Here is a 7,768-nt window from a genome sequence, read left to right as displayed (position 1 = left end):
TCTACAAATTTTCATTAAAAATAAATATCCAAGGCAGGTCTTTTGACATCATATATATTATTGTTATTATTATATATTATTGCTATTCTTTAAGTATGTTTTTATATTTTGTCTGCCTATCAGCAATGCTGGATGGATGGGCCTAAATCTAGGTTTGAAACATCTGAAGAATAATAAAGATTTTCATTTCAGTGTTAATATTGTCACTATAAAGTTATTGTTAACAGTTTTAAACAAGAATTCTAACCTTGTACAGAAACATACTTATTTACAGAATACTTATTTATGACTACAATGACAATTTTAATATGATGATCTTACAGAAGGTTAACACTTATTAGTGTCTCATGCACTGACTGTTTTATGTCAAGCTTTTGTTGTACATTGATATTAAACTCTGAATATAATTTGAAATTCGTGATATGGTTGTAAGTTGTGTCATCATGGAAGTCTTACTATAATAAATTTCTCCTAAGGATGCCTTTTAAAAATCAATGCATTATTTTTTGGTATTTATTTCAATGGCTTTAGTTTTACATGAAAAGACACTTGTAATTTGAATACTAATAAAATACTTAGTTAAGTTGTACCATCCCCAATAGTTCCCTAAGTTTGGATTTATTCTTGTTTTATGTTTTCAGATCTATCATGTCTCTAGTCTTTGCTGAATTCATGCAGCCAATTATTAGCAAGAGTATCATTATTATTTTCCAGGGCAAATTATTTAGTAGTATGAGACAATGTATTCTGGAGATGAGGACTGTGTCTCAGTAAACTTAGAAGTTCAGAAAAATTTGTCAAAGTTCAAAAGAAAGAGTCTCAATGAGACATGGGAAATTAACAACAAGGGTAATGGTACAACTTTCCTGTTCTCATTAGTACTGCAAGTCAGTATTTTGGGGAAAGAAAATAAACCTTCTGACTAGATCACTTTTTTTTTTTCAATCAATTCATCCATTTGTTTATGGCTGTGCTGCGTCTTCGTTTCTGTGTGAGGGCTTTCTCCAATTGCGGCAAGCGGGGGCCACTCTTCATCACGGTGCACAGGCCTCCCACTATCGCGGCCTCTCTTGTTGCAGAGCACAGGCTCCAGACGCGCAGGCTCAGTAATTTTGGCTCACGGGCCCAACCCCTCTGCAGCATGTGGGATCCTCCCAGACCAGGGAGCGAACCCGCGTCCCCTGCATTGGCAGGCAGACTCCCAACCACTGCGCCACCAGGGGAGCCCTAGATCACTTTTTAACTTAGGATCGTCTTGCTAAATTAGCAAGTGGTGTTTGTTACTATTTGTTTGAAGATTGTATCAGACTATAATAAAAGTGGCTTATGGCTTAGTTTTTACTATTTGCAATAAACAATGATGGCTAATGTAGTTTTAAGAAATATTTAACCTATGGTGTGCAAAAGCTTTTAAGTTTAATTATATCCCATTTGTTTATTTTTGCTTTTATTTCCTTTGCTTTAAGAGACAGATCTAAAAAAATATTGCTATGATTTATGTCAAAGAGTGTTCTGCCTGTGTTTTCTTCTAGGAGTTTTATAGTATCTGGGCTTACATTTAGGTCTTTAATCCATTTTGAGGGTTTTTTTTTTTTATTTTATGTTGGTGTTAGAGAATGTTCTAATTCCATTCATTTACATGTAGCTTTCCAGTTTTCCCAGAACCACTTACTGAAGAGACTGACTTTTCTGACTGATTTTCTCCATTGTATATTCTTGTCTCCTTTGTCATAGATTAATTGACCATAGTTGCGTGGGTTTTATTTTTATTTTTGGCTGCATTGGGTCTACGTTGCTGCATGCGGGTTTTCTCTAGTTGCGGCGAGCGGGGTCTACTCTCCATTGTGGTGTGTGGCCTTCTCATTTTGGTGGCTTCTCTTGTTGAGGAGTATGGGCTCTAGGCTCATGGGTTTCAGTAGTTGTGGCACACAGACTCAGTAGTTGTGGCCCATGGGCTCTAGAGATCAGGCTCAGTAGTTGTGGTGCACAGGCTTAGTTGCTCTGCAGCATGTGGGATCTTCCCAGAACAGGGAACAAACCCATGTTCCCTACATTGGCAGATGTATTCTTAACCACTGTGTCACCAGGGAAGTCCTGGTACATGGGATTACTTCTGGGCTTTCTAACTTGTTCCATTGATCTATGTGTCTGTTTTTGTGCCAGTACCATACTGTTTTGATTACTGTAGCTTTGTAGTATAGTCTGAAGTCAGGGACCCTGCTTCCTCTAACTCCATTTTTCTTTCTCAAGATTGTTTTGGCTATTTGAAATTTGCCCTGGCATGGATGGAATTGGAGGATATCATGTTAAATGAAATACATGAGACAGAGAAAGGCAAATACTGCATGATATCACTTATATGTGGAACCTAAAAAATACAACAAACTAGTGAATATAACAAAAAGAAACAGACAGATATAGAGAACAAACCAGTGGTTACCATTGGGGAGAGGGAAAGAGGGGAGGGGTGATATAGGGATAGAGGATTAAGAGGTACAAATTATTATATGTAAAATAAGCTACAGGGATATATTGTATAATGCAGCAAACATAGCCAAATTTTATAAATGTATTATAATCTTTAAAATTGTGAATCACTAGTACACTTGTAACTTATACATAATATTTTATGTCAATAATACTTAAATTAAAAAAAGGGAAAAAAAAGAAATTTTAAAAAAGGAAAAAAGAAAAGAAATATTTAACCTAGAAAAACCACCATCCTGGGATTAAGAGAAGGGGACTGAATTCTTAACTAAGGTTTGCCACTGTCAAGTTTGTTACCTTTGACAAATCACCAATAGCTCTGATATTTAATATTTTTTTTCTGTAAAGTGAAGGGAACAGACTAGGTGGTATCTCTACTTTCTGTTAATAAGGAGCCAGATTTTTATGTATGTAAAGAAACACTAATATAGACTAATTAATGTAAAAAATAACTTTAGAAACAGTGTGTGCAAAGGCCAGGAGGTTTTCATTCTGTCACCCACCTCTGTGAGGGCCCTCACAGCTGGGGGGGCTTCTCCGTGTCTGCTGAGGTAGTGTCACAGTTGCTGGCAGGAACCATGTCTTGTGGGAGAAGCAAAGTCTTTGCACTGCAGGAGCAGCTGCAGTGGCAGTAGGGAGAATAATTAAAGTTCTTTGAATGAAGGTTAGCACAGGCTTTGTTTACTGGGGAAGTCCATCTCAGGCTTTTCAGGCTACATATTAGACTCACCCAGGGAGTTTTAAAATACAGTGATGCCCAGGCCACAGCCTGGAGCACTGAAGTCTGGCAGATAAGGTTGACAGGTGACTGTCAGGTGCTTCTACCATGTGGACAAGACTGAGAACCATTGATCTCAAGCATGATTGGCAAATTTACTTTCACTTAAATTACTTATTCAATCCAATTGTTGTGGGAAAATATAGTAGCGATGGCTGTACCAAGAATGGTTCTGCTATCACAGCTCTACTCAGTGTGAGGAAGCGGGTCGCTGTGTCAGCAGGTGTCCTGGCAGAGGAGAGCTGAGAGAGGGGCTGCCACACATGGGCGATCCCTGCACTAGGGTTTTATGTTGGTCGTGGTGTTTGTTTTATGGTTTTTTCCTGCATGAAAATCTTCAAGGCAACAAATGATGTCTGTCATGGAGTTTTATGGAATATCCATGACTGCTTTAGCACCTACTATGAAGTAGTAGTTTTCACCTCTAAACAGTTTAGAGCAGGTTGCACAGATTTTGATCCAGAAACCTCCCAGGAACAGCCAAATAGTTGAGAATGCATGGAAAGATCACAAACTCACTGTAAACAACAAACAAGTCCTCAGGTTTATGGTGGCTTTGTAGACATTGGTCCATTGATTCTCATGAAACACTTTAAAAATAAGAGCTATGCTCGTGGTGAAAGGCTGAAAATCAATGCCCACAATATAATCGAGTTTTACAGTTTACAGTTTAGAATTTACATTTTCTTCTACTTTATTTTATTTTTCATGTTCATAGATGTAATTGTAAAGCAAAATCTTAACAAATCATATTAAAAATATATCAGAAGCTTAATGTATTATATTATCTTTTGAGGTTTATCACAGTAGTTCAGAATCAGTTTAACATTTGAAAAACCAACATAATTTACCATAAAATACAGTATATATGTAAGTTCAATAAAATACATTTAGGGCTTCCCTGGTGGCGCAGTGGTTGAGAGTCCGCCTGCCAATGCAGGAGACACGGGTTCGTGCCCCCGTCTGGGAGGATCCCACATGCCACAGAGCAGCTAGGCCCGTGAGCCATGGCCGCTGAGCCTGCGCGTCCGGAGCCTGTGCCCTACAACAGGAGAGGCCACAGCAGTGAGAGGCACGCACACCGAAAAAAAATAATAATAATAAATTTGAAAGTAAGAAGTAAATCTGCCTTTTTTTGCAGGTAACGTAGCCAGTTATATAGAAAATCCTATAGAAATTACAAAAATCCTACTAGATCTTAAAAATGAGTTTAGGAGTGTTGTGGAATATAAGCGCAATATACACAAAATCAATTGTATTTCTATATATAAGCAACAGGCCGTTAAATATAAAATCATAAAATATATCACTTTCAATAGCCTTAAAATTATTAAATGCTTAAATATAAATATAACAAATATTGTACAAATTATGTACAAAATAATTTTAATTTTGGACCCTTTACATAGTGTTGAGATAGTTTCTTCCCTTAGTGTTTGTGTATACATTTTTAAAAAAACTTTAACTGAGTAGATAGTTAATATAAGATAAACTGTTATTAATCTGTTTTATTAAATTAAATTTAATTTATTTTTTATACAGCAGGTTCTTATTCTTCATCACTTTTATACACATCAGTGTATACATATCAGTCCCAATCACCCAATTCATCACACCACCGCCACCACCGTCCCGCAGCTTTCCCCCTTTCGTGTCCATATGTTTGTTCTCTACATCTGTGTCTCAACTTCTGCCCTGCAAACCATTTCATTTGTACCATTTTTCTAGGTTCCACATACATGCGTTAATATACAATATTTGTTTTTCTCTTTCTGACATACTTCACTCTGAATGACAGTCTCTATATCCATCCACATCTCAACAAATGATGCAATTTCATTCCTTTTTATGGCTGAGTAATATTCCATTGTATATATGTACCAATTCTTCTTTACCCATTCGTCTGTTGATGGACATTTAGGTTGCTTCCATGACCTGGCTATTGTAAATAGTGCTGCAATGAACATTGGGGTGCATGTGTCTTTTTGAATTATGGTTTTCTCTGGGTATATGCCCAGAATTGGGATTGCTGGATCATATGGTAATTTTAGTTTTAGTTTTTTAAGGAACCTCCATACTGTTCTCCATAGTGGCTGTATCAATTTACATTCCCACCAACAGTGCAAGTGGGTTCCCTTTTCTCCACACCCTCTCCAGCATTTGTTGTTTGTAGATTTTCTGATTATGTCCATTCTAATTGGTGAGAGGTGATACCTCATTGTAGTTTTGATTTGCATTTCTCTAATAATTAGTGATGTTGAGCAGCTTTTCATGTGCTTCTTGGCCATCTGCATATCTTCTTTGGAGAAATGTCTATTTAGGTCTTCTGCCCATTTTTGGATTGGGTTGTTTGTTTTTTTAATATTGAGCTGCATGAGCTATTTACATATTTTGGAGATTAATCCTTTGTCTGTTATTCGTTTGCAAATATTTTCTCCCATTCTGGGGTTGTCTTTTGGTCTTGTTTATGGTTTCCTTTGCTGTGCAAAAGATTTGAAGTTTCATTAGGTCCCATTTGTTTATTTTTGTTTTTATTTCCATTACTCTAGGAGGTGGATCAAAAAAGATCTTGCTGTGATTTATGTCAAAGAGTGTTCTTCCTATGTTTAGACAGCATATATATGGGTTTTGTTTTTGTATCCAATCAGCAAGCCTCTGTCTTTTGGTTGGAGCATTTGATCCATTCTCATTTAAGGTAATTATTGATATGTTTATTCCTATGACCATTTTCTTAATTGTTTTGGATTTGTTTTTGTAGGTCCTCTTCTTCTCTTGTGTTTCCCACTTAAAGAAGTTCCTTTAGGATTTGTTGTAAAGTTGGTTTGGTGGTGCTGGATTCTCTTTGCTCTTGCTTGTCTGTAAAGCTTTTGATTTCTCCATCAAATCTGAATTAGATCCTTGCTGGGTAGAGTAATCTTGGTTGTACGTTCTTCCCTTTCATCACTTTAAGTATATCATGCCACTCCCTTCTAGCTTGTAGAGTTTCTGCTGAGAAATCAGCTGTTAACCTTATGGGAGTTCCCTTGTATGTTATTTGTCATTTTTCCCTTTCTGCTTTCAATAATTTTTCTTTGTATTTAATTTTTGCCAATTTGATTACTATGTGTCTCGGCGTGTTTTTCCTTCAGTTTATCCTGTATGGGACTCTCTGTGCTTCCTGGACTTAGGTGGCTATTTTCTTTCCTATGTTAGGGAAGTTTTCAACTATGATCTCTTCAAATATTTTCTCTGGTCCTTTCTTTCTCTCTTCTCCTTCTGGGAACCCTATAATGAGAATGTTGTTGTGTTTAATGTTGTCCCAGAGGTCTCTTAGGCTGTCTTCATTTCTTTTCATTCTTTTTTCTTTATTATGTTCCAGAGGAGTGAATTCCACCATTCTGTCTTCCAGGTCACTTATCCGTTCTTCTGCCTCAGTTATTCTGCTATTGATTCCTTCAGGCAGCTTCATCAGCTGCCCTGAGATCCTAGCTGTGTGCTATCATGTTTCTCCTTGGTGGCTGGCAGGGTGGGATGCCTGCTCATCTGGCTCTGTTCTCATGGTGCTCTTCCTCTGGTGTGTCTCTGCATGCCTCCTGCAGCTTGCAGAGGCCAGCATCACCTCTACTCCCTCAACTGGTTTCTCTGTTAAGTGTCACTGGCCTGGCATCACCCATGTCGGGTCTCCCAAACCCTCTCAGGTGGCTGTGCATAAGTTCCACTGTGTAGCACCTCCCTGTGGGCAGCTTCCTCTGGAACACCAAAAGGCATATTCCAGAGTGCACCATCAGTACAGACCTTAGTAAGGGCACAACCGTATCTTCTCCAAATAGGCCTCTGTCTCACCCCTGGAAAGGGTCATCACCAGATCTGCTCCTCCCTTGGGTGCTCTGTATCAGCACTGAGCCCTAAGCAGTTCATAAGTACTAAGAGTGGTGGCTGCCCCTGTATCTGTGGTTCCTCCGTTCTTTAGCATTCTCTCTTATTGGCAATCTCCAATTACTCCAATTTGCCATTAGGTAATAATCCTCCATAATAAACTCTCCCTGATCAGATTATTATATATTTTCTGTCTCTTGCTTGGACTAGGTTGTGACATCACCTAAACAGGTAATCAAAGCTGACATCACCAGTACTAAGACATTATGACCTCATGGACTTTCCATTTGTTGCCTCTGTCTCCTTAGGGAATCATATCACTTTGTAGTGTTCTTGCCAAAAATGAATAACCTAAATTTAATCATGAGGAAACATCAAATAAGCCCAAATCAAGAGACTTCTTAAAAATAACTGACCAATATTACTAAAACGTGTGAAAGTCAAGAAAGACAAGTATTTAAAGAAAAAAGGAATAATTTAAGCCCTCTAATGGTTTCTTATCATACTTGCAAATGCCCCCAATCCTTATCCTGATTTACAGAATGCTGTGTGATCTGGCCCATCTCTTATCTCTGACCTCACCTCATATCACTCTTCTTCCTTCAGCATGCTCTGAGTACCTGGCTTTTTATCAGCTTATACACCCTT

The sequence above is a fragment of the Delphinapterus leucas genome, chromosome 10 (assembly GCF_059928025.1).
Source record: "Delphinapterus leucas isolate spDelLeu-1000000601 "Yukka" chromosome 10, BTC_Dleu_Yukka2, whole genome shotgun sequence".
Lineage (NCBI taxonomy): Eukaryota > Metazoa > Chordata > Mammalia > Artiodactyla > Monodontidae > Delphinapterus > Delphinapterus leucas.
The sequence above is the reverse complement of the archived record's forward strand: the minus strand, read 5'-3'. Positions refer to the sequence as shown.